Source organism: Anas acuta, chromosome Z (assembly GCF_963932015.1).
Source record: "Anas acuta chromosome Z, bAnaAcu1.1, whole genome shotgun sequence".
NCBI classification, from domain to species: Eukaryota; Metazoa; Chordata; class Aves; order Anseriformes; family Anatidae; genus Anas; species Anas acuta.
Window position 1 is genome coordinate 58,387,951 of NC_089017.1, and position 9,404 is coordinate 58,397,354.

The following is a 9,404-nucleotide window of genomic DNA, read 5'->3' on the forward strand; positions in this document are numbered from 1 at the left end:
ATAGAAATAGATGGGAGTAGCATCTTATTTGCAAGTGACACATGACTATAGTTTTGCAAGCACACGTGGTACTTGCTTTATATGTGTATTTCTAGAAATCAGCAGGCATACAATCAAACACAGTTTGAAAAAGATTTTATCTAATTATGGGTTGCTATTTATACTGATCTATTTTGAAATTCTGAACTCAAGCTTAATATCTAAGATATTTTAAATAATTGATAATGTGCCTAAATAATTAATCATTGGAAAGATAGTTTTTCACAGAGAGGGTACATTTATTTACATTCCACAGTGCTTGAGGAAAGATGGTAGTTGCCTTTGAATTACCAGAATAATTGTCTGTGGTAAACTGCAGCAAGTTCCACTGAAGCAAATAGTATTAAAATGTGCTTTCCACTGATTCACTGTTAGTGAAAAGCATAGAGCACTACTATGAGAGAGAGACGAAATATCTGATTTAGGGCATATGAACTACAAATGCACCTCCCCTTTTTTTCCATTGACAGACCAAAGAGGAATTGACAATCTGAGAAGTCAACTGAAAAAGAAGAGGAACCTCACCTCCTTCCTGCCTCTTTTCAGTTTGGAGATACTTTTTACTTATAGATACCTTCTTTACTCTTCAGGTGTTGAAGGGGCTGTCTGACAAGGAATTTTCCTGTAGGGGCACAGTACTTTGATGGTGTGTAGGCTGTTCTTGGTTCCCTGAGGAGATGTAACTCTGTACTGAGTGTCATTGCCGAGATGTAAATGAAAACTGGAATTTCACTTTGCACATAGAATGTCTCTTGAATCTTGAAATTCGGTTTCTGAGCCAATAAACTCAGCAACATGAAAAGGATGCTTTGTTGAGGCATGAAGAAGGTTTTGAGATGAGAGTATGGTTACCCTGCTCAAGCCCTTGCCCTGAATAGTGAAAATATTGCCTCTTAATGTCCAACCTACTACAGGCATTTCTACATTTTTCTGTTCCACTCAAAAAAAAGACTTACAAAATATCTGAAAAACTACCAAACTCACAATTATTGAAGCAAGGAGTCTCTGTAGATTCCTATTTCATCCAAGAAAATGAGAAAACAGAAGATTTATACAATCCAGCTTTGCATAACAAGGAGACTTCTGTGACTTTGTTACTTTGCAAGTTTTTAGTGATCCTACAACATCAGGTGCAATATATCAATTATTTGCATATAATATAACATTAAACTCAGAATTAAGATTCCGTAGTTCTGGGCATGCTTGTGTTATGTATACAAATGCTCTGTTTTGTTATAACCTCTCTGAGTATCTTTTGAAGCAAAGAGCACACTGGAATGGTACATAGAATTGTACCCATGGGAAAAGAAAACAGAGCAATATTCTCTCTAAAATTATTTTTCTTCTACCAGCTCAGTTTATTACTACAGTTGTTGAACTTAATTGCCTACTTTTCTTATTGTTTACTATTTGCATAAATAGATATAGATTAGTTCACATGCATAGAAGTGCTTGCAGAATTGTTGTTACATGAGTTTCAGAAGCCACATACAAAACAGTATTTGTGCAAAAGAAAAGGTATCAGAGATTCTTATTGAGCAATAAAATCCTGCTCTAATAATTTCTTATTTTCTCTCTGATGTTTCTCTTCTTTCAAAAATCCTTAGAAGATATACTTCCACTAAGAAACAGTTAAAAATCCCAAGAATGTATCACATTTTCTGCTATAGTAAAGGATAGCAAGATTTCGAATTTTCTCATCTTCTGCTTCTTATCAGTGTTCTAATTTATCTTCTATTAATGTTAACTATTTTCTCAAGCATCAACTTACATATATGCTTACATTATTTTTATTTATTTTTTTTGGGGGGGGGAGAGGTTGTTTGTTTCTTTGTTGTTGTTTTGTTTTAAATAGTGGTTTGACCTGTGCTGGCAATAAAATTGAACAGGATAAGCCAAAAGTACAGCTTTGAGAAAAAAAAAATATGTAACATTCTGAATCTGAAAATAAATTAAATATAATGGATTAATATGTAATTAAATTGTTTCATGTATTTGTGTTGCCATTCTGTTGCTGAATGATAGCTCTGTCCTACACAGATAATAGTCCAGTATTCACAATGTTTCAAAATTAATCCTATCTTAGTAAAAGTATTTCTTTAATCACATTTCCTACAATCTGATTTTTTTTTCCTAGAAATTGAAATTTGACACTCCTGCATAATGTATATATGCTTGTACTTACTGTAGATGTAAAGATACAGTAGCATCATGCAGGAAGTATTATACCATTTCACCTAGCATCAGACATATTTGAGACAATTGTATTATCTGCTGCCTTTTACCATTTGTTTTGCATTCAGAGCTGAAGATGACCACTTAAATAACTTGTCAGCTTCATTTTTCACCTTAAACCAGCTGGATTCCTTATAATGACAGTAACGTCTGTGTTGAGGGCGTTGGACCTTGACTGTTGACCTGGTACAAGGATAATAGGTATGTTTTTAATCATGAATTACTTGTCTTCCTCAGCTGAATGGGCTCTAAACCAATGTCTCAATATTATGCTTGATAAGGACAGAAATGGTTTTACCTCCCTTTGTGGTTTGATACTACTAACAAATAAACCAACTGATTTTGTCCCCTCTTTAAGCTGTAACTGTATATTCTTTGTACATACCAAGTACAAATCCTAATATCCCATTGTCTATTAGAACAATTACAGAAGAAACTTGGAAGACCGCCAAATTCCTGGTAAGTAGGAGGGGAGGGAAACCTAACTCAGACGGGCAATGGAAGGTAACTTGCCCTTTAGCAATAAATATTTATGAAATTATCTCCTAGAAAGAGGTGAGAGTGGGGGAAGGAGTAGGACCTTATAGTTTATAAGTATTCTTTTGAAGTTTGAGAAAGATAGCCCCTGTTATATGATACCCCAGCACTCGTGCCCCTGGTGAAAATGATCTTATGCTGCAGGATACAATTTCTGCAGGAGTCTGTTAGTTGCAATTCACAACAGTTTGGAAACAGGCTATAAATCCTGTCATTAGAACCAGCTGTGACTTATTAGGAGAGCAATTGTGAAAGAGAATTCACCTTCAATAAAGATGAAGGAGGAATTGTCAGGATTGTCTACAGGGACTTCCTACCTAAATTTGTATGAAATCTCTCCATACCCCATACCCTCTCTTTTCCATTTTCCATTTCATTGGTGCTACTTAAAAAAAAAAAAAAAAAAAAAAAAAAAAAAGACAAATTAGGGGATGTCCAGAGCAGTTTTTAAGTTTTTAAGCATAATTTAAGTTTGCCTATGCCAGAGTAAATTACTATGTGAACTTGTATGCATACAGAAGACAAGTGTAAAGGTGTGTCCCTATAAAGCAAGTGACTTCAAGTTGGAAAATATAGACCTTCCTGTGATTTTCAGTAGTGAAGAGAATGGTCCAAAGGGGATCAGTTTGAGTTAACATGCATTTTCAAGCAAATTTAAGGCTGTTTTTCTGAACCTTAAGGGACTACAAATTCCAACAGATAAACTGAGACCTTTTCCCTAGGAGAGTCCACGTACGCTGTATCAAATGAACAAATTATTTCATATCTAAGTAGGTACCTTCTAAAAAGAAAGACTATTTTTCTTATAAATTTGATATGTATTTGTGAAATGTAGCATTATTATTCATTACAGAACAGAGAAAACTCACAGAAACGCACAAAATTAAATGTGATAGCTGACAGATTTTATTCCTATTCTAATGATATAGTCCTAATCAGGAAAGCACTTGTAGATGAACTGAGATTTTCAGCCAAGACAAAAAAAAAAAAAAAAGATTTCTCAATTATATTCTTTCCCTCCACAGACAATCTATTTGGAAGGAAGTTATGCACCTTCTGTAGTACAGTGAAGGTGTGTTCAGTGCTAAAGCAATTAACGTCAATCAGCAGTTCTGGCATAACTAGGAGAGAAGTGTGAGGGGACCTCATTGATCTACAGATGAATACCAGAGATGGCTCTAAAGCTCCTTCATATGAGAGCAGCTATACACATGAAAAGCTTGTCCATACGCACCTACACCTAGACCCTCCAAGTAAGGGAGACCCTACTAGTCCAAAAGGGGTGGGCGTTGCTCTACAACAGCTGAATAAGAGCTTATGGATACGTATTTAGACCTAATCATGTGTGTGATTTAAAACAAAACAAAACAGGGGGTGGGGGAAACAAAAGTTGTCAGTGCTGAGAAAGTGTTTTTGTTTGTTTGTTTGCTTGTTTATTGTGGGTGGTGTTTTTTTTTAAGCATTGTTATTCTTTATCTGCAGACATGGCTAAATTTCTGGAGGAAAAAAAACGACTTCGAGAGTGGTGTTCTTACACTGCTACAGGTGTTGAGTAATTATCACTAAAACTACAGGTTTGTGCTTCTGTAAATACAAGTTAGAGCATGGATGTTCTCTCTTCCTCTGAAATAGACAGGCAGACTGTCAGCAGTTACACAGGGAATTGATTTGTTGATTGGTGTGGTGAAGGAAAGCCTAGAGTGAACAAAGAAGAATTACCATCTGTAGAGTGCACATCCTATAAGATAGGTTGGAAGACTACTGAGAAACAGGGAGAGCGCTTGAAGATTTACTCTGCTTGGAAATCTGACAGAATAGCTAAGTTTTTCCTTATTCCTGTTCAGAGGTACTGAGCAGTTTGCAGTTGTAGAGGTCCGCAAAAGGTTTGTAAGTTGTGTTAAAGTACTTTTTGTTTTTGTTTTGCTCCTTGTGTTGAAACTAGACAATATTTTGCTTTGAAAAGACTGATTAATCATAACGGTTAAAGTAAGATGCTACATATTGAAAAAATAAATTGTTCAAAGAGAAGGCCTCAAGAGAGAACCTGAAAAATGGTACTCAGAAATATTAGCAAGGGTTAAAGTTGTAGCAGGAACAGAGTGGTGAGACGCTAACGCTTGTTAGTAGGACTCAGGACAAAACAAGAACTTTAGTTCACAAAAAAAAAAAAAAAAAAAAAAAAAAAAAAAAAAAAAACAGAATTCATTGTCACTTCTCTTTGGTACATAATTTTATTTTCTTTTTTTTTTTTTTTTTATTTTTTAAGCAGCAGAAAAAAAAAAAAAAGTGTAAAAATGCATGCTTGTTCTGCATAGACAACTGATTATAAGAGTTGATTTATGATGTACGAGATGTCCATTTACGTCCCTTCTCAAAACCAAAGTGTAAAAGCAGTAGGTTGAGAATATATCCCAAATCAAACTGTTAACTTGATGTGAAAGATCTCCTGTAACCCTGAAATTGTTCCTAGAGCAGAAGACCTCACATAGAGGTACCTTTGCTGAATCAGTAAGTTTCTTCAACCATTTTTTACTGATTGCAGAAACTGGCAAATTACTTGGCAGTAATAAAAATTTTCGAAAATAGATTTAATCTGGGACAAGGAGGTGTCCTTAGAAGAAGCCATGCTACTTCCCAGACAAGTCCTGTGAACAATAGGAAAGACCTTCCTTGTTTTTGTAAGAACTAAGGTCTAAGTAGGTGTGATTTTGTATGTGCTGTAAATATGTAGAAGCCAAAGCTTTGCCCTCTCTATGAGACTGAAAATAAACTTCTTCTCCTTGAAATCTCTTTACAGTTCCTGCATAAATAACATCAAGCCTGTTCACTTGAAGATAATTTATAGTTGTGTACTATAAATTATATTTCTGTGACAGTAAAGGGATTTTGTAGTTCTTGCTGTACAACAGAAAAGCTTTATTTATTTATTAACAGAATTTGTTTTTAAATATATATATAAATGCTCTGAACTGACACCTCCCTTCTTATGTTTGATTTATTTGGGGAATGAAACAATGAACTATGAACCATTTAGATAGCTCAAATTTTTCTTCAGAAATTTCTCTCCCCATCATAAATTAGTGTTGTCTCTTAGGTACAAGTACAGCTCTATTTCAGCCCATTTTATTTCTGTCTTCCACTGCAACAGAAAAGAAGGTTGGGATTTTCTAGTTTTCAGCCATTTCTCTTTGAGTCAATTCCGCCTTTCTCATCATCCACAATGTTTGCTCTCAAATCAGCAATTGTGTTGATTTACTGACAAACCACAGTTTACAGTAAATGTCATCTTAAGGTAATATTATCTGAAGCATGTGTACTGAGTGACTGAGTAAGAGTTGTCAAAATGGATTATTCAAGACCATACTTTCCAAAACCAGCATACATCATGATAAGACCAAAGAGACCAGGAAGATTTTTTGTTCAGGATCTGTATCAGCTACCATCTAAGCTCAAAATAATGAAATTGGAAAGGTTACCAATATGCTGCAATAAATCTCATCCACTGAAAATTAATTTATTTACTGTACAAAATGACCAAGGACAAAGGTAATCTCTACAATTGTTCTTTACAACTTGTATTCAATTTGAGTGTGCTTTTGCATGTGCTTGCACAACTTTATTAGGCTGACTTTGTTTGACAATTGAAGCATCTAATATGGATCAAGTCCTGGTTCCATTTGAGTCTAGTCACAACTCTAGAATTTGCTTAAGCTTCAGATTTTCATGTATTCTTTTCAAATATAGACACATTTATATTCCTTTTTGAATAAGGAAGTTAAGAGTTCCTTAACACCTAACAGAAGTGATTTTTTATTGTTATTATATATATTAAAAAAAAAAAAATCCTATGCCTAATAACTGGATTTTGCTCTTCAGCTGTTTTCTGACTGCTGTTACTAACAGAAGCATTAGAGAGCTAGTACAGTGTGAGCTTGTTTTGCAAATGAAGCAACCTTTCTTCTAACTGTGGTCGAGTTATACATGTGGAATTTTAAACAAAAGCATTTTTAGCAGCTAGATAAGCAAGTGCCTCACTGAGAAAGATAGAAGACTCATGGCAATTCTTCTGCCAGAATGCAATGGAAAATAAGAGCTGTCATCTAGAAAATGACAAAGCCATTTCTACTCCCTGTAGATTAGCACTCTATCTTTCAATGAACAAATATGTTGTTAAAAGTGTTGGCCTGTAAACCAAACACAGAAAAATGTTGCACCGGTATCAGAGTGGAACTATTAATCTGTGTTTGAAATGTATTATAATTACTAAACTGTTTGTACTAGGAGGGAGCTTTCCTAGAAATCTCTTTTAAGCAGAGTACCAGAAAATTTAAACAAAATGTTTCATTTCCTAAAAAAGCCTAACACAAACAGATATGAGGTGACCCAGAGAGGTGAGGAATCTTCACTCAGAGTTGATTAGGTTAGTGGAGAACTAGAGATAAATCATAAAACTCCTCAGCTCCCAGTCCAGTGAACTATTATTTTGGTCACATCGCTTCACAGAGTAATGACTGAGTCACACAAGATCACTTGAAATCCCTCCTTATTTTTTCTGCAACCTTTTATTGTGTATCTTTACCCCCTGAAAATCTATCTGATTTTTGTCAGATTAAACTCCACCACTGCCCTTTTAATTGTATTTTTCCCTTTCTCTAATTTTTCTGCTATGCTGCTTATTAAACAGAACACTATATGCAATCTAAGAGATTCCCACTACAAGAACACTGTATGATCAGTCTATGGCTTTTTTAAAGCCATAGACATAGTCTCCCCTCCCCCTTTCTCCTATCTGTTGGTCAAAAATATATAGTTTCTATCTGATTATGGTTGGCCTCTGCTCAACCTTTTGTTCAGGGCTGATTTAGATTTTCCAGCTCAGTCACAGCAGGAAAGATAAACCCTGAACCACATGATGATGTTGGCAGTGTCAGACAGTGGAAATGAAGTCTCCAGGGGATACCAATTGACATTTCAACACTTTGGCTGACGAAGAATGGGTTTAAAAAAAAAAAAAAGAGAGAGAGAGAGAGAAAAGTTAGAGAGGAAAAAGTGATAAAATTGTGAAGGTTGAAAGCACAGTAAAAATAGCATGCATTTGTAAACAGAAAGTGAGCATCTATTTTATTTTTTGTCTGTCTTTGCATAACAAATGGAGACTGACCTTAGATACTTCCTGCCTTCAAAAAATATCACTTTGTGTTCCCAGGAGTTGTATCTCATTCATACTTTACGAAGTGAAGAGCTACATATAAAGTGAAACTATGACTGTCTTGTTCTGGTAGAAATAACAAGACACAGAGCTCCCTGAAAAGTATAACTCTTCTACAAGTTTTGTAAAGAATTAAGCCTAATTTTTCTCCCATTTTACACCTGACTTACACCAACACCATGCTCCATGGCTTTGGTTAATTGTAATTCACACAAACAGCAGACATAAATCTTCTTGGAGATTGTTGGCAGATAGAAGCTTGTTCTCATCTGACTCCTGCATTTTAATTTTTCTTCAAGCTCTAACTTGTTTTTCTTTTTTTTTCTTAAGAAACAAACAAAAAAAAAAGTGTGAGAAAACTGAAGAGCATATTCAAGTCATCCTAAGACCTCTGTTTGATTTCTCCTACCCCCTTTTTCTCTTTCTCTTTCTTCTTTCTTTTCATTGACATTTCCTATGATGAGCACTCGGAAAGAATAGCTATTGCCTCTCTTGTCAGTTTTGTTTTGTCAGCTCTGAATGCTGGGTCTTGCTTTGCCATTTTCAAGGTCTCTTTCAATCCCTTGAACACAGCTGGCGCTTCAATCAAGAGCTCACACCGTGAAGAAGCTGGCAGTTGATCCCCAACCAACTATGTGGAAGATATATAATATATTTCACAGTACACAGTGGAATACCCTTTTCATTTCATCATTGAGAGGCTGCTTCACTCAGGAGTTCTTCTATACAAAAATATTAATAATGTCCCATTCTCCTCAGGGATGTGAACATTTGGGGTTTGAACTTCACTGACCCCTGCTTGTCAGGCTGATGTGACTTTAACAAATTCAGTAAAAGAAGCCTTTTTGTTACTCAGTTTATGGTTTCATTAGCTTCACTTTTGAGAATGTATTTTAATCAATTCTTGGAAGAACTTGTGGGAATTGAAGGGTGTAAAGAGAGTCTGTGGGTACACAGCATCACAGAATTGCGTAATTGAACTGTGTTTATAGAAGGGATGTTAAAAGATCCGAATAATCCTATCATTTTAATTATTAATTATATTCCAGTTGTCAAAGACATATCTGAAGGCTCTTGCTTCTTTCTTTTGTTATATGTTTACTTTTTAGTGTATCAGTTCATGAGAGAGATCACAGAATCACAGAATTTCTAGGTTGGAAGAGACCTCAAGATCATTGAGTCCAACCTCTGACCTAACACTAACAAGTCCTCCACTAAGATAATAGGTCAGAAAAAAATCCCACTAGTTTAAATAAGCTGTGCAATGTCAGTGTAATTTGAGTGCAATTTTGGGAATATTACAATAACTTTTGCACTAAATTCTTCATTTAAAGGGGAAAAAGGGGCTGGCAGTAAGACACAAGGAAGACTGAGCAAGCAGGGC